This window comes from Sinocyclocheilus grahami, unplaced genomic scaffold, assembly GCF_001515645.1.
Source record: "Sinocyclocheilus grahami isolate Dianchi unplaced genomic scaffold, SAMN03320097.WGS_v1.1 scaffold814.1, whole genome shotgun sequence".
NCBI lineage: Eukaryota > Metazoa > Chordata > Actinopteri > Cypriniformes > Cyprinidae > Sinocyclocheilus > Sinocyclocheilus grahami.
In genome coordinates, this window is record NW_015505993.1 from 280184 (window position 1) to 302499 (window position 22316).

The following is a 22316-nucleotide window of genomic DNA, read 5'->3' on the forward strand; positions in this document are numbered from 1 at the left end:
AGCCAGGCCGAACATCGCCAGCACGTTGTGGAGGTCCTCCAGCGCCTGAGAGAGCCCCACCTATTCCTCAAGGTTGAAAAGTGCACCTTCCACCAACCCACAGTACAATTCCTGGGGTATGACCTTGACCATACCGGTATCCAGATGGACGAGGGGAAGGTGGAAGCTATAACCTCCTGGCCAGAACCCACCACGATTAAAGAGCTCCAATGATTCCTGGGATTTGCCCATTTTTACTGTCGCTTCATTCTTGGCTACAGCAGGATCACCAACCCCCTCACCAACTTACTCTGAGGGAATCCCAAGTCTCTGTCCTGGACTCCCGCGGCCTTAGAAGCTTTCTCCTCCCTCAAGAGAGCCTTCACTAGCGCCCCACTCCTAGTCCATCCAGATCCCGACCTCCCCTTCGTCATGGAAGTTGACGCCTCCACTACAGGAGTGGGGGCAGTGCTGTCCCAGCAGCAGGGGAACCCAGCCAGACTCCACCCATGTGCCTTCTTCTCACAGAAGCTCAGCCCGGCGGAAATTAACTATGACATCGGCAACGGAGAACTCCTTGCCATCAAGCTGGCCCTAGAAGAGTGGAGGCATTGGCTGGAGGGGGCAGCCCATCCATTTACCGTACTGACCGACCACAAGAACCTCCAGTACCTTCGTGAGGCAAAAAGTTTAAACCCCCGCCAGGCCCGATGGGCATTATTCTTTACCAGGTTAAATTTTACCATTACTTATCGCCCTGGCCCCAGAAACGTCAAAGCAGACGCCTTGTCACGTATTCACAGTCACATAGAAGGCCCCGAAGAACTGGAAAGCATCATCCCACCAAAGATGATCGTCAGTCAGATCGAATGGAATTCCCCTTCAGTGGCCTCCAACACAACTCCTAACAATCCGCCGGGCTGTCCTCCAGGATGCGAGAATACTTTTTGTATGCTAAGAAAACAAAAATAACGACTTTATTCAACAATTTGTCAATCAACAATTCAACAATCACCCTGGAGAGTATCCACTGAACATAAACAGTGTATACTATTCTGTGTCAGCTGCGTCATGCGTACAAAAAGTATTCTCGTAGCTTCGTAAAATTATGGTTGAACTCCAGATGTCACATGGATTATTTTAGCGATCTCCTTGCTCCGTTTCTGGACCTTGATTGTGGTAATTGCATTGCTGTCTATGAGAGGGTCAGAGAGCTCTCAAAATTCATCAAAAATATCTTAATTTGTGTTCCGAAGATGAACGGAGGTCTTACGGGTTTAGAACGACATGAGGGTGAGTAATTGATGACAGAAATTTCATTTTTGGGTGAACTAACCCTTTAAAGGGCACTTATATGCTCCTTTTTACAAGATGTAATATTGGTTGTGAAGTGAAGTTTCAGCCCAAAATACCCAACAGATCATTATAACAGCTGGAAAATGTCATTTTTGGGGTATGTCTAAAGAAAAGAGCTGTTTTGGAGTGTATGGCTTTAAATACAAACAGTGTTGCCAGACGTACGATAATTATCGTATGTGTACGATCATTTTGACCTCTGTAGGGTATACTATCAATAATGAAAAAAATCCCATAATGTACGATAATTTCAGAATTTGATGACAATTCAAATGATAGTAGTTGTAGTCATAGGGCTTTTATACTCATACACGAAATCAGCTCATTACAGACACCTAAATGCGCTCGTGGACACCTCAGAGTGTGTTAGGAATGCAGGAGGGTGCCCTGCTTTAAAGACCGAGACACACTGCGCGATTTTCGGCTGTCCCACATGAAAGATTGGCATCGTGAAACAATCGTGGTGAATCAGAAATCGCCACGATTGTTTCACGATGCCAATCTTTCATCTGGGACAGCCGAAAATCGCGCAGTGTGTCCTGGGCTTTAAAACCAACGAGCACTATGTTGCGCGGTCCATGACGGCAAGAACCCCCTCAACATCTGGCAACACACAGACTTCCGATGACAGCAACTCAGATATGGAGTTAACAGTTAAAGTCTGTCTACACTGGACAAAGCGAGTGGTAAAAATCATTTTAATACGTCATCAACAGGGCCGCATTAAGACCTTACAGGGCCCTGGGGCTATGACTTACTGCAGGGCCCCCTATTACAAATAAAATGTACTGTGTGTATATATAGCTTTAAATAGGATTTTTATCCGATCAAAATTGATGCATTGAAATTTCATAAATCTTGTTACCAATTTCAATACTAAAAAAGAAATAAAATAAAAAATACTAACCTAAGTAAAAACAAGCTTATACTTAAGACAAGTAAACAGCCACAAATTACAAAAAATAGACCTACTTGAAACACTTAAAGCACTGAATAAGAAATTATATTGTTTAAAATAAATGTACAAATAAACTGAATAGACTTCACTGTATAAATTCAATATACATTCATTCTTTATTTTACAAAATTTTATTTGGTCAAGGACAGTGAGTGATTTTCTTTCTAATGTTTGATTAACATCATTGACATAAATTTTAACAGCAGCTAAATTAGGCTGCTTTAGAGGAATAGCTCACCCACAAATTAAAGGTCTGTTGTTGTTCTAAACCTGTATGAGTTTCCTTCTGATGTTGAATGTAAAAGTATATATTTGGAACAATACTGGTAACCCAACAGTTGCTGGGCCCCCATGACTTCCATAGTATGAAAAACAAAATACACTACTGGAGTCAATGGGACAAGAAACTTTTTAGTTACGAACATTCTTCAAAATATATATTTTATTATTTTTAAATAATGACAGTATTTTCATTATTGGCTGAACTGTCCCTTTAAAATCATCATCATATTAGGGTCTCCCATAGCCTACTACTACACTTGCTTTATATTTACCTATTAACGTTCATTTACGACACAAATGACTGTGTTGACGAGACAGTTTGACACATAACATTTGAATGTTTAAGCACAAGGTGCGAAAAATAATTCAAGTTTAGACTGGAGCTGTACTAGCAGGTGCACGCCACACGAATCAGGCCGTAACCGTCTTAATGCTCGCATTTGCCAAAATGAATTCTGTCCCACGGCTTAATGAACAAATTAAATTTGTTTTTAAACCATAATGCTTAAAATGCGTTTAAATGAAAAGCTTAATGCCACGCAAAACGATTGATATATTTCTACCGGTTTATCTCTCAACCCATAAGCGAATATATTTTGTTCAAACACAAAAGGCAATATACATCCATCAAGTTGTTAACTTGTTAATCAAACAAAGCTAAAATCTGTGGGGACGATGACGCTGTGATTTTATCTGCTCCATGTACCCGGTTCACTTGCTGTTTCACAACTTCCACTCCATCATCAGCTTTAGTAAAATAACCTGATAGCTGGGGATTTTACTGACTAACTCATGTTTTCCCCTCTCTCTTCATTATTTTTTTCTTTTTTAGAATAGCCCCTCTCTCGCTTTCTTTGGTTTACATTTTTATTTATCGAAGATTGTTCTTTGCATGACCATTTTCAGATTATGCCAGAACGAAGTGAAGAGAGGTGAATGCAGACATTGCAGCGATCACCTGATTTATACGTGGTGCACGGGTCGTTCAAAAGTAAAAAAATATAGAATAAATGCATGTGATTGTAAACCAAATTCAAACGTGACGTTTTAATCTCTAAAGGTAATGCATGGAATATATGGAAAAGCACCACTAAATAATAGCGTTAATAAGTGAGAGGCGGGGCTTTGGCAATCGGCGCTACCGATGACCAGTCAATCTACTCCACAGGCCTACTCCTTGTCCGGGCTTATCCTAGCCCAATGGTTAATGCGGCCCTGGTCATAAATAGAATGAGGCATCAGTTTACTGTCAGGGATGTATCGTATAGTGTTGCGCATCCAGTGCAGACAGAGTCAAGTTTCCATCCAGTTTTTGCGCTGTTTTGTTATCGACAAAGAGAATATGCCTAAAAAAACGTTGCGAAAATTGCTGTCTACAGCCTGTTTCCATTCAAATGATCTTTTACTGATAAAATGGTGTGCGTTATGACGTCATCCCTAAAAACACAAATTGAGTGGTTCTGAGCGAATGAATGAAACGCATTTGTCCATGTTTCACTCCGTCTCGAATCGCCCTCGTGGAAAGAGCTTGAGGAACAGTGTCTCTTCCACGGCTTTCAACTCGTTTTTTTTAGTCTGTACGACATTCACATTACATGATTTGACTCATTTTTGCGTAGAAAGGGCGACAGCGCACCGCATTAAAAGAAATGATCATTCATGTTTTCATAACCGCTGGCCAAATTCAAAAACGAAAATCATCCTTGAGAGCAAGGGGGCCCCCTGGTGTTTCGGGAGCCCTATACGCAGCTTGCGTATTTTGCGTTAGGGCTGTGCGATTAATCGAAATCGCGATTTGAGACGTTGCGATTTCCTAATCGCAAAGCCTGCGATGTGGATGCGATATTACTCTGTTCCAGAGCATATGCATGACTGCCAACCTTGAGTTGCAGTCTTACTTGCTCTGGGCAAGAGTGAGCGCACCTCCGTTCTCCCCAATCAGCACTGCTCTAGCCAACTGCGTAAACACCCACCCAAAAAAAACCGGAGAGCGACGGGAGAGAGACAGAGTGGGATTATGGCGTCTACTGGGTCAGATTGATAGTTAGGCAAATTAAAACTAAAGAAAACCGTATGCAACTTAAGCTTCGAAATGATAGAAATAAGTTTATAATGCATGTTGGCTATTCCCAATTCAGAAGAGAACACAGCCTGTGTCTGTGAATGCTTCTCATACTCGCTCCTCTCTGCCCCACGCGGCGCGAATCCCGTTCATGCTTGCCGCACTCACGCAGCCTGTCTCGTAATGCTCGTTTATACTCGCACCCGGCTCAGCACCGCAAGTCTTCACGAGCGCATCTGGAAATATGGATGAGGCTTGACGCACGCGCGCAACCTGTGTCGACTCGCGCCTGGCTCCGCGTTTAAAACGAATGTAAATTTGGTCTAACTGCTTGCTAATTACACTTGGATGAAATTAAACATTCAGCACATTTTCCACTTGCCCTTAAAATCCCAAATACTTAAAATGAATAAATCAGTAACATATGTAATACTTTAATAATTGACTTAAGAAATACAGTTCTTTATTTATAAAAAATAAACAAATATTTTCTGTGAAATTAAGTTAATTCTGTAAAAAATAGTTATACCATTATAATCTTGCCTGCTGAAAAAACAACAACAATAGAAACCCTCCCAAAACACAATAACAAATTTAATGGATTTCAGGGTTATAATGGGAATTTGTTTGGTTTTAATGTAAACTATAGTCTATTTGATGGATTCTATTGGTGGGATGTAATCTGGCAGATGGCTACCAATAGAACAACAGTAATTCCTATTGGAATAATGCCCAAAACAAAAAGGAAACTATAAGAATTTCTGTGATGGTTTCTATAGTTTTCTAATGATACCCATACTGTGCTACACATTATTGACAATCAGTGTTGGGAGTAACGCATTACAAAAGTAATAATATTACAGTAGTATATTACGTTTTGCTGTAACGCAGTAATATAACGCATTACTAATACAATTTGGGTAATATTATTACTCGTTACAATCTCAGTAACGCAAGTTACAACAACATATTACTAACACCGCAAAACAGCACCAGAGAAAAAGATTCCGCGGGTAACATAGTTTGTCTATCTTCTGTTGCTGGAATTGAGGTTGAGATGACTGCAGATACGGATTCTACATTTGTGAGATGGACACACTCCTGTTATTTTCAGTTTATCAGAGAAAAGGATAAGAATGCTTAGCAATATGTGCGACACCAAACTCTCAACATGGAGAAATAGCACGAGTAAAACCTGGAAACACCTGGACTGGTGCCACTAACAGAGAGAGCTGCAGGGTCGGAGAAGAAGAAAAGGCGGCGGACGAGCGCAGACAAGCAACAAAAATTAAGTTGAACTAAAAATAACAAAATCTATTTTTATTAAATCATAGTCTATATGTAAAATGATGTGATAACTTCCCCGTGCTGAGATGCGTCGTATCATGTGTCGACGATAGCCAGATATATTGTCAAAACAAAGCATCAACAATTGGCAATATTACGAGGATTTAGCATTTCCAAGTAATGTAGGCCTGTTACATTCTTCTTATTATTAGGCCTATTATTATTATTAGGTTACTTTTATGATTAAATTACATGAAATTATTGCGCCGCAACACATTTTTTTTTAAACCGGTCTATTAATTGATACAATTGAATCATAGGCCTATAATTAAAATTATTAACACTGCAGTCATCAATGAAAATTAAGAGCAGCTTTATTTCGTGCACAGATTTTCAAAAACAACCTGTTTAATGTTGCTACCATAACATCGCTTTGGTACAAAAAGAGACTCTGGACAAAATCAGTGAACCTGTTTTTTTTTTTTTAAAGATGGCAATGTCACTTGCGAATCATAACCATCAGCATTACATAATGTGCTTTAGCTTTTTTTTTTTACCACAACAAATGTGATGAGAAACACAATAGTTAAAGCAGCCAAATTAAATAATGTTATAAAATCAAGGTTCAAGATCCCAACTAAAGCAAACACTGATCTCCATCATGGTAGTGTCCCAAAACAACAACTTCTAAACCTCTGTTAATTTTCAGTAAGCACTTCTCTACACATCTGACAGAAATAGCACCAGTCTGGTTAGTAATGTGAAGCTGGTGATGCTGTTTTAGGAGTTGTTTAATCAGATCTTGAGAGATTTAATGTCTTTTATTTCAGTTGATTTCATCTAAGGCTGTGGCTGAAGTCAGTTGTACTTCTATTTTCTTCAGTGATTCTGCTTGTTAAGAGCAGCTGTTCATCACTAACGCTCAATCATCACAGAATTAATCACAGAATTATCTCATTAACTTCAGCACTGCTTCACTCTGTAGTATGGACACAATATAAGTGTTCATTTAAAACTGAGGATTTTGTTGTGGGGTTTAAAGGGTTAACTAGTGCATAATATATGGTTTTAACTGATCTCGGGTCAATGTTATAATTTATAATAAAATTAACAAGTTCAGTTTTAATAGTGATAATTACACTTTCATGAAAACATTTGGTTTGTAAAAGGTATCATCTGAGGGTGTACGGAAAGCATTTGGCAACATAATATGAAAAATAGAGATATATTTTGAAGAAGTTCACATTTGAAAATCATCTTTGAAAGATTTCAGACTGTCAATAAGATTCAGGAAAACATGAAAAGGCAGCTGATGAATTATAGATGATTAATTACAAATTATTATAACAAAGGATTTGGCAGAGTGTTTTGTATGGCAAGCCGTTCAGGAAATAATACATGTGTATTGTGTGAATATGGATTGGTTCACTGGTTGAATGTATGGTTTAATGACAAATTTATAATACATTGGTATAACCAGACATATATTGGTTTAGATATCGGTCTGATCACATGCACATGCACATGACTACGTCACTTCCTGTTTGTTGCTGCCGTGTGGTTTGAGTTTGAGCTCCGTCAAGTTAATTCTTTGTCGTCTAATTTTTTATCTTAAAATCAATTTTATACACCATCCTTTTTCAGTTTTATAACGTGTGAATATATCCCCTATCGTATTCTACAACAAAAACAATCAGAGCGTTTGCTCCTGTATATGTTGGTTTGTTCAAGTAAACATTGGGCTCCTCAAATATGCAATGGTTTCCTCAACTATATATTGGTTAAGATAAATCGGTTCTCTTTCGAAACTACACTTGTACTGCGTCTTGCTAGACGCATATGGGAAAAAGCCTTTTTTCTCCTGAACTGAAGCCTTTTTTCATTCACGCAGTGAAACTGCATGGCCATTGGTTCGTGCAGTGTATTAAAAAAATGAACCAATGGCTAGGCAGCGGAGCCTATGGCGACGAAGCCCGCCAAACCTGCCAAAGACCGCCAGAATGGGCGGGGCATCTGGCTATATAAGCGGGCATTCGGCACAGGATTCTCAGATTTCTTCTCCTTCAGCGACGACTCTACGCTCATCACTGATCCTGAAAGCCTGCTCGCCATTGACACACCTCGCACCTGGATTGAGCCCTCCCTGCTCGGCTGACCGGCTCTCTTCACGCCTCAGCATCGCAGCAGTTCTGGTCCTGTTCCCCTGCCACCATCCGGCAATACTGAAAGAGCTTATTTCTAGGAGGTAAGCCCTAAAAGAGCAAATTCTAGTGACGTTGTTGCAAATGTCGCGCTGCGAGTGTGGCTCGTGCAGGGAATATTGCACGATGCAGAAGGGCAGTGAGTGCCGTCACCTGTTTGGGCAGCCCCCACACAGAGACTGCTCGCTCACTGAGATGGAATGCTCTCGTTGAAGCATGAGTCTCGCCCTTCTCCACTCACGGACCGCCTCCACTGAAGGCAGCCCCGCTCTCCCGTTTCTCCTCTCTCAGCAAGCCTCGGAGAGAGAAACGGCGAAGCCTGGGAACTAAGCAACCGGGGTCTGAGCAATCTCAAGCCCGACAAAGAGCCTGCGTACTCGCTCTCCCCGCTGTGCTTCGATCCGTGTCTTGCACGTAAGGATCAGTGTCCCTCTTTACTTCGAGCGGCTCTATCCTCCTAAGTAGATCGGAGCAGATGCTGCCATTGGCAGCTTTGAATTGTGTGTGTCACTGGCTGCGCTCACAGACATGGGCTGCTCTTACCACGAAAGCAGTCTGCCCCTGTTCATTCGCGGAAGGCGGCCCTGCCTCCCCACTCTCATGTTTCTCTCCTCCCAGTTACCTCGGAGGAAGCAACGGCGAGCTCGCGGGTTGAGCGATCAGGCAGAGCAATTTCATACCGGCACACATCAGGCGTGCTCAATCTACCAGTGTGTGTTACACGTGAGAATCAGTGCTCCTCATTCACGAGCAGCTTAATCTTCCTGGGCAGATCAAAGCAAAACGCTGGCAGCTTCGCATTTGTGTGTGTGTCGCTGAGCCCTGCCCCGCACTTGTGTTTCTCTCCTCCCAGTTACTTGGAGGTAGAAATGATGAACTCATGGGTATAAACGATCAGGCTTGAGTGATTTAATGCTGGTAAAGCCCCCGCATGCATCACTCTCCACGCAGCTTTTTGATCTGCCAGTGTGTTTACACGTGGGGATCGCCGCCCCTCATTGTCAAGCGGCTCAATCCTCCTGGGCGGTTTGGAGCAGAACGCGTTGTCACCAATGATTCAATATCACTGACAGCTTTGTTTTTGAACGCGCCTCTCGCCTGGGCCACGCCCACGCTGAGGCTGCGCTGCTGAGACAGACCGCTTTTGCAACGAGAGTTTATGTCTCGCTCTGCTTTGCTCGCGGCTCGACTTCTTCAATGAGGATGGCCCCGCCCCTCCCCTCATCCGCTACGAGCGGATTTGAGAGAATGCGCACAGCATTTTTGATCTGCCAGAGTGTTTACACAAAGATCATCAAAACTCCTCATCTAACGAGTGGTTTGATCTTTTTAGGTGGATTAAAAGAGAATGCTGTCACTAATGATTATCACTGACAGCTTCAAATTGAACGCGTCTGCGCCACGCCCACGCTGAGGCTGCGCGCACGGGGGCTGACTGCTCTGCTATGAGAGCATTAAGTCTAGCGAAGCATTTTCTGGGAAAGCAAATTTCCACTTCTGAGTGTGGCGTCCCCATACGGTGACCAGCCTCTCAATTTAATCCAACCCCTTGTCACACAGGCCGAGGCCTGTCGGGCCATCTGTGTAGTGTCAATCTGGGTGTTGGAGATAATAAAACGAGGTTATTCACTGCAATTCGCTCGAATACCCCGCGATTCAGCTGCGTGCTTCCCATCTCAGCTTAGAGCAAAGACGCACATGTCCTGCTCTCAGAAGTGATGAATTTGCTAGCGATAGGAGCCGTAGAAACTGTTCCCCCAGCTCAGAGCGAGTCAGGGTTCCACAGTCTTCCACGTCCCCAAAGAGGATGGTGGCCTCCGGCCCATACTTGATCTCAGACACCTAAATCACACCCTCATGAAAAGGTCGTTCAGGATGACTATGCTGACTATATTCGCTCAGGAGACTGGTTCTTTTAGCTGGATGCATACTGGCCCCATGCACTTTTACGAAGTGCATGGACGCGGCTCTCTCCCCTCTTGAGACAGATGGGAATCCGCATTCTCAATTACCTCGATGACTGGCTCGTTCTGGCCCAGTCAGAGGCAGAATTAATATCACACAGGACCCTCCTCCTCAGCCACCTGGTGTGCCTGGGACTCAGGGTCAATTTTGCCCCCATATATATATATATATACTGTTGTATATATATATGCACTTTGCGAGGGCATACCGACTTTCGGCCACTGGTCGAAGGCGGAAAAAGGCTTCCACATCAACTGCCTGGAAATGCTAGCAGTATGTCGAGCCTGTCAGTTCTTCCTGCCGGTCCTAAAGGGGTGCTATGTGCTAATCTGATCGGACAACATGTCTGTGATGTCCTACATAAATCGCCAGGGAGGCCTCTCCTCGAAGCGTTTCTTCACTCCCAAAGGTTGCTAGTTCGAGTCTCAGGTCCGGCAGGAATTGCGGGTGGGGGGAGTGAATGTACAGCGCTCTCTTCCACCTTCATACTGAGGTGCCCTTGAGCAAGGCACCGAACCCCCGACTGCTCCCCGGGTGCCGCAGCATAAATGGCTGCCCACTGCTTCGGGTGTGTGTTTACGGTGTGTGTGTGTGTGTTCACTGCTGTGTGTGTGCACTTTGGATGGGTTAAATGCACAGCACTAATGGGCAAAGTATGGGTAACCATACTTGGTCACATGTCACGTCACATCATATACCGGGCAAATTGAACCAAGGAGCGGACATGCTATCAAGGAGTAATGTCCTGCAGGTCTTTACTGATGCCAGTGCTAAAAGCAGAGCAGTCTTTAGCGATAGCGACCGAATGTTGGCAGGCTGTAGCGGCTCGAAAGCGGGGTGCTTCAGGGCCCTCAGCACAGTGGGTTCCACAGGTAATCAGGCGAGTAAGGGAACAAAAACACAAGGTTCTCCTGGTGGCCCCCCTTTGGATGAACCAGCTGTGGCTATCAGAGCTAACTCAGCTATTGATAGCGGCCCCTTGGCCTGTTCTGCGGAGACAGGATCTCCTCTCTCAAGCGAACGGGACAATATGGCATCCGCGGCCCGACCTATGGGCCCTGCACCTCTGGCCGCTCAACGGCAGCCTTCGAACCTCCCAGAGTGAGTCTTAAACACAATTTCGGAGGCTAGAGCCCCGTCTACGAGATGCCTCTACGCCTTAAAGTGGTCTTTTTTCTCCGCTTGGTGTCTAAACCGTGGCAAAGACCCTCATACTTCCGATTTAACAGAGGTATTGTCATTTCTGCAAGAGCTACTGGATAAGGGACGTTCCCCATTCACGCTCAAAGTCTATGTAGCAGCTATATCCACCTCGTCCCCCTACCATCCCTTCATGGGATCTGCCCACTGTGTTGAGGGCCCTGAAGCGCCCCGCTTTCGAGCCGCTACAGTCTGCCAACATTCGGTCGCTATCGCTGAAGACTGCTCTGCTTTTAGCACTGACATCAGTAAAGACCTGCAGGCGCTCTCTATTAGCCCTGCCTGCCTGGAATTCAGGCCTAACGACACTAAAGTCGTCCTGAAATCAAGGCACGGTTACGTACCTAAGGTGCTCTCCATTCCGTTCAGAGCACAGGTCATTAAGCTCTACGCACTTCCTCCAATTGAAGAGGACAGAGAGCTATCTCTGCTCTGCCCCGTCAGATCTCTGAGAATCTATATTGAGTGTTCCGCCCCCAATAGGCGATGGGAACAACTCTTTGTCAGCTTCGGTAACCGCACCAAAGGGCTTGCCGCTCAACGGCAGCCTTCGAACCTCCCAGAGTGAGTCTTAAACACAATTTCGGAGGCTAGAGCCCCGTCTACGAGATGCCTCTACGCCTTAAAGTGGTCTTTTTTCTCCGCTTGGTGTCTAAACCGTGGCAAAGACCCTCATACTTCCGATTTAACAGAGGTATTGTCATTTCTGCAAGAGCTACTGGATAAGGGACGTTCCCCATTCACGCTCAAAGTCTATGTAGCAGCTATATCCACCTCGTCCCCCTACCATCCCTTCATGGGATCTGCCCACTGTGTTGAGGGCCCTGAAGCGCCCCGCTTTCGAGCCGCTACAGTCTGCCAACATTCGGTCGCTATCGCTGAAGACTGCTCTGCTTTTAGCACTGACATCAGTAAAGACCTGCAGGCGCTCTCTATTAGCCCTGCCTGCCTGGAATTCAGGCCTAACGACACTAAAGTCGTCCTGAAATCAAGGCACGGTTACGTACCTAAGGTGCTCTCCATTCCGTTCAGAGCACAGGTCATTAAGCTCTACGCACTTCCTCCAATTGAAGAGGACAGAGAGCTATCTCTGCTCTGCCCCGTCAGATCTCTGAGAATCTATATTGAGTGTTCCGCCCCCAATAGGCGATGGGAACAACTCTTTGTCAGCTTCGGTAACCGCACCAAAGGGCTTTCCGGTTACGAAGCAAAGACTCTCTAGATGGATAGTAGACTCCATTTCGCTAGCGTACTCTTCTTTCAATGCCCCATTGGAGTACGAGCCTACTCGACAAGAGGCATCCCCTCGTCTTGGGCATGGTCCAGTGGTGTGTCCATTGCGGATATCTGTGAGGCGGCCGGCCGTCCACATTCGCAAGGTTTTATAGCCAATAAGTCAGTTATAAGTTGCAGGCCAGGGTCCTTTCCGCTTGAAGTGACATGCACTGCGTAAACAGATCTGGCAGAGAGCCCTTGGCCGTATCACGCTCAAGCTCTCTGGCATTAGTTCACCTGTTAGCTCTCGACCCCTGGGTGTCGAAGTTACTGGAGTACTCTGGAACGATTAACCAGGCCGGGTGTGACCTCAGGAAGCTCAGTCTGTCTTAGCCTTGGGTTGTTGTTAACTTCTCTATGGGCATTGGTTGCCTATGGAAGTTTGATACTTTTAGTCGTTCCACTACATGCACGGCGTGATTGTACTGTGTTCCCATATGCATCTAGCAAGAAGCAGTACGAGTGTAGTATCGAAAGGGAACGTACTCGATTACTAACGAAACCTCAGTTCCCTGAGATATGGGAACAAGTACTGCGTTGCTATCCATGCTATGTAGCTGCACGACTCAGTCGTTGCTTCAGTCAAAGTAACCTAAGAATCCTGTGGCGAACGCCCGCTTATATAGCCAGATGCCCTGCCCATTCTGGCGGGCTTTGGCAGGCTTGGTGGGCTTCATCGCCATAGGCTTGTGCGGCTCTGCTGCCTAGTCATTGGTTCGTTTTTTAATACAATGCACGAACCAATGGCCATGCAGTTTCACTGCGTGAATGAAAAAAGACTTCAGTTCAAGAGAAAAAAGGGAGCCGAGGTTACGTTAGTAATAGAGTACGTTTCCTCAAGTATACACTGGTTTGTATATACAGTGGGTACGGAAAGTATTCAGACCCCCTTAAATTTTTCACTCTTCTTCAAGTATATTATGGTTTAGATACATTGGTTGGCTCAGGTATACATTGGTTTGTTCAACTGTATATTGCTTTAGAGACATCGGTTTACTCAATCTTATATTGTTTTTTTTTTCAATAATATATTAGCTTAGATACACAGGTTTCCTAAACTATGTATTGGTTAGTATATATTGGTTTATTCAAGTATATATTTGTCTGTATGCATTGGTTTCTTCAAGAATGTATTGGTTTGTATATATATTGTTTTCTTCAAGTATATATTGGTTTAGATATATCGGTTTCCTCAACTATGTATTGGTTAGTATATATTGGTTTATTCAAGTATTTATTGGTTTAGATACATCGGTTTCCTCAACTATATATTGGTTTCTTCACCATCCGTGGCTCCGTTCTTTATTTTGATATATGTTCAGCTGTTCAACCAAAAAATAATATATTCTGGGGGCCTCAGAGTTTTGTGAAAATGAAAAAAAATGCTGATGCTGGCTGGCAATTTTTGAAAGATTTAGCCTCAGCAGAATAAAAAATCTAATATTACAAATTTTCTTGATGTGATTCTCCACTTAAGATGTTTATTAATGCTGAAAATAAATCAGTTGTACATGTAAAATTTCCTTTAGCCACTCAAGGCTATCAGAATTGCTATTAACTGTAAATACAGTGACACTGTCCATTATTACTTTTTAACCCTTGTGCACTGTTCGATTTCTGGTTACACTTATTATGGTCTGGGTCAAATTGACCCAAATTGGATTCAATACAATTCCCCAAAAATCACACTATGGGGGGAAAAAAACATACAATCAGGTAAAAACCCCATACAATTAACTTTGAATGTCAATACTTTTCACACATTACAAATAATAAACATCTGTATTTATGATTTATACAAATATTTTCAACCCCTCTTTTTAAGACTGCCCCTCTCCGACACTTGTGGGACACTTGCCATTATACATTTATAACTATTTCTTAGTCTAAACCTAAAGTAATCTTGACAAACTATATAGCATTTGAAAGCTTTCAGACTTTAATTTTCATATTTAGTGACTGATTTTCAAAAGAAATGACAGAGCAATAGATAAATAGCGATAGATTCTTCATTTGTGATGCTGTCACAAATCCGGTCCGTGGTCTTCCGTCTGCTCGCCACCAGAGGTCGCCGTGACGGTGAGGCAGCTGTGTCGGATTGCGCAGTCGGGCACAGTTGCTCTCCATCAACTGCACTGATCAAAAGCATGATGGGAAACGACTGACTGACGACACAGCTTAATGCTCATTGGTTCAGACAACTGTGATGTTGTGTTCTCTTCTAAAATATTTTATTTTCTATCTGATTTTATGTGATTATGTATTTAAATTATGCATGAATGTTCCCAAACACTATGACAGTGTGATCTCTGTGTGAGATAATGTGATTGTTGTCATATTTCTATAAAAAACTAAAATACATGTTTGTATTAAAGTAAAAATGGATGATAAATATGCCTTTCGTATGGAATTAAATAGCAAGCACTTTGAGTGTCTTGTTGATCATATTTATTTTTATATAAAGGCAACAGAACTGAAATCATGTCATGTTAATCAGCAGCACAGCACGTGAGTGTGAATTACGCGATATCTGCCTTTGATCTCGCAGGTATCTTTTTTATTATTATTATTATTATTATTATTATTATTATTATTATGCCATAAATCAGAACAATACAACGAGAAGCATTCAAATGTAAAGGAAAAATAGAAAAAGATTAACAACATTAATGTAATGAAACAGTGCCAGAGGACAGTAACAAAATAAGTAATCTCGTAGGTATCTGTTCAATTCGAAAGGTCATAACGGTCCATCTTGCCTGCTCTTATTTCACTCCTCCCCTCACTGCAGCCGCCTACTCTCACCTTCATTTCAGGCGAGGCGAAGCAAGGCGCATCTCAAACAAGCCTATTATAACAACCACTCAAGCCTTCTCTAATCTAATTGTTGTCTGACCCATGCCTGTTTCATGAACACGCCTCTAAATAAAAGCCTTGCATATGGATCCGCAAGCCTCACGTCTCGTTGGCCCCGTTACAGATGCGCTCTGACTCTTTCTGTATGTTTTATATGCATTTTAGAGATTGAATTCAAACCAAATATTAACATTACTGCCCAAAATACTTTTGAATAGGTTGTCTACTTCATAAATATTTTTAAAAGTATGGAAATATATGGTTCAGATCACTCAAACCATATATGGAAATCGAAGACAGACCGTTAACATTTTTTTTTTTTTTTTTTCACAAACTTTGAAAATAAAAAGTTTTTAAACTAAGCAAGACACTGTCACTTCAGGACTACAGTTGACGAGCTCTGACATACAACACAGAAGTGTTTTGTATTTTGGGTCTATACAGTTACTTTTGAAAAGGTCAAACTGACTCACGAACAGTAAGATCGTATAAAATTTCTGTATGCACATTTCACAACAAATCAGCGTGTTGAAACTTTGCATGCATGTTCATGACCCTAAATAACAAAAAGTCACAAACTGATATTTCCGACAACTCAAAAATCAAAACGGGTCAAATTGACCCGCAACACAACACAACGTCGACGGTTAATGGAATTTTTGTATTTTACACTGTATAAACACTGTGTAACCACAGGTGGGATCCTACAGAGAATAATATTAGGTCTAAAAAGTTCCTCACAACCATCCCCTTAAAGTCAGTTATGTCATTCTTAAGTTTATCATGCAATTGAAAATCAACTAAACATACAGTACATGGGGTATTTGGTAAAGTAACACAGGGACTAAATTTAATATCTGTACCTAATTCTGAGGATTGTACTTGGTTACTAACGTAACCTCGGTTCCCTGAGATACGGAAATGAGTACTGTGTCTGCTTAAGATGCAATGGGAAAAAGCCTTGTTTTCTCCTGAACTGAAGCCTTTTTTCAATCACGCAGTGAAACTGCACGGCCATTGGTTCGTGCAGTACATAAAAAACTAACCAATGACTCGGCAGCAGAGCTGCACAAGCCTATAGCAACAAAGCCCGCCAGAGCCCTCCAGAATGGGCGGAGCCATCTGGCTACATAAGCGGGCGTTCGTCCCACAGGATTCTCAGGTTACTTCGACTGAAGCAAAGACTGAGTCGTGTGGCAACATAGCACGGCTAGCAACGCAGTACTCATTCCCGTATCTCAGGGAACCGAGGATATGTTAGTAACCGAGTTTGTTCCCTGTCGATACTACACTCGTACTGCGTCTGCTTAACACGCTATGGGAACACAGTACAATCACGCCGTGCTAAGGTAGAGGAACGACTATAAGTATCATAACTTCCGTAAGCAAGCAATGCCCATAGAGTCTCGTTGGCCCCGTTACAGATGCGCTCTGACTCTTTCTGTATGTTTTATATGCATTTTAGAGATTGAATTCAAACCAAATATTAACATTACTGCCCAAAATACTTTTGAATAGGTTGTCTACTTCATAAATATTTTTAAAAGTATGGAAATATATGGTTCAGATCACTCAAACCATATATGGAAATCGAAGACAGACCGTTAACATTTTTTTTTTTTTTTTTTCACAAACTTTGAAAATAAAAAGTTTTTAAACTAAGCAAGACACTGTCACTTCAGGACTACAGTTGACGAGCTCTGACATACAACACAGAAGTGTTTTGTATTTTGGGTCTATACAGTTACTTTTGAAAAGGTCAAACTGACTCACGAACAGTAAGATCGTATAAAATTTCTGTATGCACATTTCACAACAAATCAGCGTGTTGAAACTTTGCATGCATGTTCATGACCCTAAATAACAAAAAGTCACAAACTGATATTTCCGACAACTCAAAAATCAAAACGGGTCAAATTGACCCGCAACACAACACAACGTCGACGGTTAATGGAATTTTTGTATTTTACACTGTATAAACACTGTGTAACCACAGGTGGGATCCTACAGAGAATAATATTAGGTCTAAAAAGTTCCTCACAACCATCCCCTTAAAGTCAGTTATGTCATTCTTAAGTTTATCATGCAATTGAAAATCAACTAAACATACAGTACATGGGGTATTTGGTAAAGTAACACAGGGACTAAATTTAATATCTGTACCTAATTCTGAGGATTGTACTTGGTTACTAACGTAACCTCGGTTCCCTGAGATACGGAAATGAGTACTGTGTCTGCTTAAGATGCAATGGGAAAAAGCCTTGTTTTCTCCTGAACTGAAGCCTTTTTTCAATCACGCAGTGAAACTGCACGGCCATTGGTTCGTGCAGTACATAAAAAACTAACCAATGACTCGGCAGCAGAGCTGCACAAGCCTATAGCAACAAAGCCCGCCAGAGCCCTCCAGAATGGGCGGAGCCATCTGGCTACATAAGCGGGCGTTCGTCCCACAGGATTCTCAGGTTACTTCGACTGAAGCAAAGACTGAGTCGTGTGGCAACATAGCACGGCTAGCAACGCAGTACTCATTCCCGTATCTCAGGGAACCGAGGATATGTTAGTAACCGAGTTTGTTCCCTGTCGATACTACACTCGTACTGCGTCTGCTTAACACGCTATGGGAACACAGTACAATCACGCCGTGCTAAGGTAGAGGAACGACTATAAGTATCATAACTTCCGTAAGCAAGCAATGCCCATAGAGAAATTAATAACAACCCAAGGCTAAGACGGTCTGAGCTCCTTGAGGTCACACCCGGCCTGGTTAATCGTTCCAGAGTACTCATGCAACTTCGGCATCCCAGGGGTCAAGAGCCGACAGGTGAACTAATGCCAGAGAGCTTGAGCGTGATATGGTCAAGGGCTCTCTGTCAGATTTGTTTGTGTAATGCAGCGCGTGTCTCTTCAAGCTGAGAGGATCCTGGCCTTCAAGGCCGGGACTTCCAGGTTGTAAAACCTTGCGAATGTGGACGGTGAGGCCCAGCCAGCCTCCTCACAAATATCCGCTATGGACACACCACTAGACCACGCCCAAGACGAGGCGATGCCTCTGGTAGAATGGGCTCATACTCCGATGGGACATTGAAGGCCCAAGGAAGAGTACACTAGCGTGATAGCGTCTACTATCCATCTAGAGAGTCTTTGCTTCGTGACATCTGTCGTGACAACTGTCCTTCTGCAAACCATTCCCATGGTCATGCACTGTTCCATCCAGCGAGAGCTCTTCCTGGAGGCCAGAGCTCTTATACAGCCCTGATTCACCCTGACCTGCAGGCGTCCGTGACACCACGCATGGGATGAGACCCGTGGTTTCAGCCAGTGCTGAAGGGGGCGCATACGAAGCAGACTCAACTGTAGCGCTGGCTATGCTGCAGCCATGAGGCCCAGCATCCTCTGAAATGTTTTGAGAGGGCGAGTGTTACCGATCCCGAAGGAGGCCGCTAGTCTCCTTATGGCCAGAGCCCGTTCCGGCACGACTACAGCTCTCATTTGAGCCGAGTCAAAAATTATTCCCAGGAACGATATTTGCTGGTTGGGGAACAATGTGCTCTTGGCAAAATTGACCCTGAGTCCCAGGCGCTCTAGGTGGCTGAGGAGGAGGGTCCTGTGTGATACTAGTTCTGCCTCCGACTGGGCCAGTCGTCGAGGTAGTTGAGAATGCGGATTCCCATCTGTCTCTGTCGTCTATGCACTTCGTAAAAAAGTGCGGGGGGCCAGCGACAGCCCGAAGGGAAGGACCGTGTATTGATAAGTCACTCTCTCGAAAGCGAATCTCAAGAATCGCCTGTGACAGAGGGCTATCTGGATGTGAAAGTATGCATCCTTCAGGTGCAGAGAAAATAACCAGTCTCCTGAGCAAATTTGTGCAAGGATCTGTTTCAGCGTAGTCATCCTGAACGACCTTTTCATGAGGGCGTAATTCAGGCGTCTGAGATCGAGGATGGGTCGGAGGCCACCATCTTTTTTGGGGACGAGGAAGTAACAGCTGTAGAAGCCCGACTCGCTCTGAGTTGGAGGAACTGTTTCTGCAGCTTGTGGCGAGGGGGTTTGATTAACTCGAGTTAACTGCCCGCATGGGGCCAGAACACTCGCTAGAAATGGAAGAGGAAGCTTGCTCTCTTTTTGAAAATGTTTGTTTTTTCCCGCTTTAACAGCGGCTGATTGCTTGGGCGCTTGAATGAACCCGTTGTTTGCAACAAACACATTTTCCTCTGTACCCAGAGTTGAACGGGGTGTCAGGAGGTCTAAGAGAGGCTGCTTGGGAGCCGGTCCGGCCGTAGCGAAACCTGGCCCCATCCTCTTCCTTAAGATCAGGAAGACGCCTGAGGTGCTGGGTCAAACGCAATCTTGGGTCGGGGTCCCTGACTCTTAGGAAGAAGGTAGCATCTGGCCGAGCGGGAGCATCCTCACATCTGGTGAGCCTTAGCGGGCTGAACAGCGGGGGCGGCAGGTGCTGGCCTCGCAGGCTGCTGAGTCAGCGTAGACTTAGGGCGACTAGAGGTAGCAGCGGAGCTGGAGCACTTTGGCAGGAAATGTCGAATAGCTTGGGACGATTTCTGTGCCTCCGTGAAGTGCTCGCGAATCCTTCGACCGCCGGCCCTTCCAGGACCTTATCCGCGTCCTTGATTTCCATTAGCGTCAGCCATAAATGGCGCTCGAGCACCACAAGGCTGGCCATCGACCTCCCGATCGCCTGAGCGGTGGTCTTGGTGGCACGCAGGGCCAGGTAGGTTGCGCTCCTCAGCTCCCTGAGGGTCGCGGGGTCCAGGCCAGACTCATCTGAAGATGCGAGGATCTTGGCCTGAAAGACCTGGAGGACCGCCATTGAATGAAGCGCCGAAGCCTCCTGTCCACCTGAAGTGTAGGCGCGTCCAGCGAGAGCTGAAGTGGTCCTACAAGGCTTGGATGGATGAGCGGCTTTTGCTCTCCAGCCGATAGCCGTAGGCGGACAGAGGTGCGCGGCCACTGACTCATCCAGGGGAGGCAGCTTATCGTAACCCTTCTCTTCAGCGCCGTCGATAGAAGTGAGGGCGGTTGAAGCAGAAGTACGGAGGCGGGCAGAGTAGGGAGTGAGCCTAGCAGTGCACCCGGCAGGAACCATTCATCCAGACGGCTGCGAGAGGGCTCCTCTGGTGGAGACCACTGCAAACCCAGCTCTTTGACCGCTTTCGAGAGGATACGGAGAAGCTCGGCATCCATCCCGTTTTTAGGCGGCGCTGTGCGTGGACGACGGCAAGGGGGTGGGGTCGGTCACCGAGCCCAACAGCTCCTCTGTGTCCGAGGCTGTCAATGACATGTCCTCACTTCCCCCAAATGAGACCAGCTCGCTCGCGCCGGCAGAGAGACGCTGCTCAGACTGGGAGAAAAGGACGGGAGAACTCTGGGGCGAGGGCGAGGCACGCGGGATCTGGGCCGACGTGAGCTCGCTCGCAGCCGAACGCTCGAGTCCTCTGCCCCGCTGTTTTTTCCTCACAGGTCCCTGGGAGGAAGAAAATGTGAGGGCGCGAGGGGCGGAGTCGCTCTCTGAAAAGAAAGCGATCCGCAAGCGAAGAGAGGCGAGATTGAAGTTCTCGCAGTGAGAACACTCAGTTCCCGTGAGCGCAGCTTTGGCGTGGGATTTCCCCAAGCAGGAAACGCACTCCATGTGGCCATCATCGGCGTGCAGGGGAGACCCGCACGAACCGCAGTAACAGCGCGGCATTTGCAACAACGCCAAGCTCTTTTAGTAAGCTCTTTTAGAATCGCTGGATGGCGGCAGGGGAAATGGACCGGAACTGCTGCGTCACTAAGGCGGCGGAGAAGCAGGTCAGCTGTGCTGAGAGGTCCCAGTTCTAGCTGTGAAGGCGTGTCAACTGCGAGCATGCTTCGGATCAGCGTAGAGTGTAGTCGTCGCTGAAGGAGAAGAAATCTGAGAATCCTGTGGCGAACGCCCGCTTATATAGCCAGATGGCTCCGCCCATTCTGGCGGGCTCTGGCAGGCTTTGTTGCCTTAGGCTCGTGCAGCTCCGTTGCCAAGCCATTGGTTTGTTTTTCATATACTGCACGAACCAATGGCCGTGCAGTTTCACTGCGTGATTGAAAAAAGGCTTCAGTTCAGGAGAAAAAAGTCTTATTCCCATAGCGTCTTATGCAGACGCAGTACGAGTGTAGTATCGACAGGGAACTTTCCTTGCAGTCCAAACAGGGTTTCTAACCTTAATATCTTTAGGCTCCACTGCTCCAACATTTGCTTGTTGAACTCAGAATGTCCTTTTAAGTTGATTTACAAAGGCCATTTCCAGGATAAGCTCATTAATATTTATTGGTATTTCACCCATATCTACCTGCAGTAATTGAACTAAAGAACAACATGTATTTCGACAAACCAATGTATAAATTAACAAACGTGAACAAACCGATGTATCTAAACCAATATATAATTGAAGAAAACAATATGTTCAAACCAATATATACTTAAGGAAACCGATGTATCTAAATCAATACATAGTTGAATAAACCAATATATACTAACTAATACATAGTTGAGAATACAGATGTATCTAAACCAATATATACTTGAATAAACCAATACATAGTTGAGGAAACCGATGTATCTAAACCAATATATACTTGAATAAACCAATATATACTAACTAATACATAGTTGAGGAAACCAATGTATCTAAACCAATATATACTTGAATAAACCAATACATAGTTGAGGAAACCGATGTATCTAAACCAATATATACTTGAATAAACCAATATGAATGATGAATGAGCCCTTTATTGTCACTGATCACAGGTACCAGCTAAATTAGCCATCCACCTGTCCATACATACAATATGACAAGGGGGGTAGACAGGACAGGAGGACAGGGAATTTTTTAGAAGAAATACAGCATAACATGAGGGA

General features: G+C 44.4%; 1 protein-coding gene across 1 annotated transcript in view; it reads right to left on the reverse strand.

The window, feature by feature from the left end:
* LOC107562248 (growth/differentiation factor 11-like) overlaps positions 1 to 22316 on the reverse strand; it is a 99021-nt gene that overhangs the window by 39514 nt on the left and 37191 nt on the right. The window lies entirely within an intron of this gene.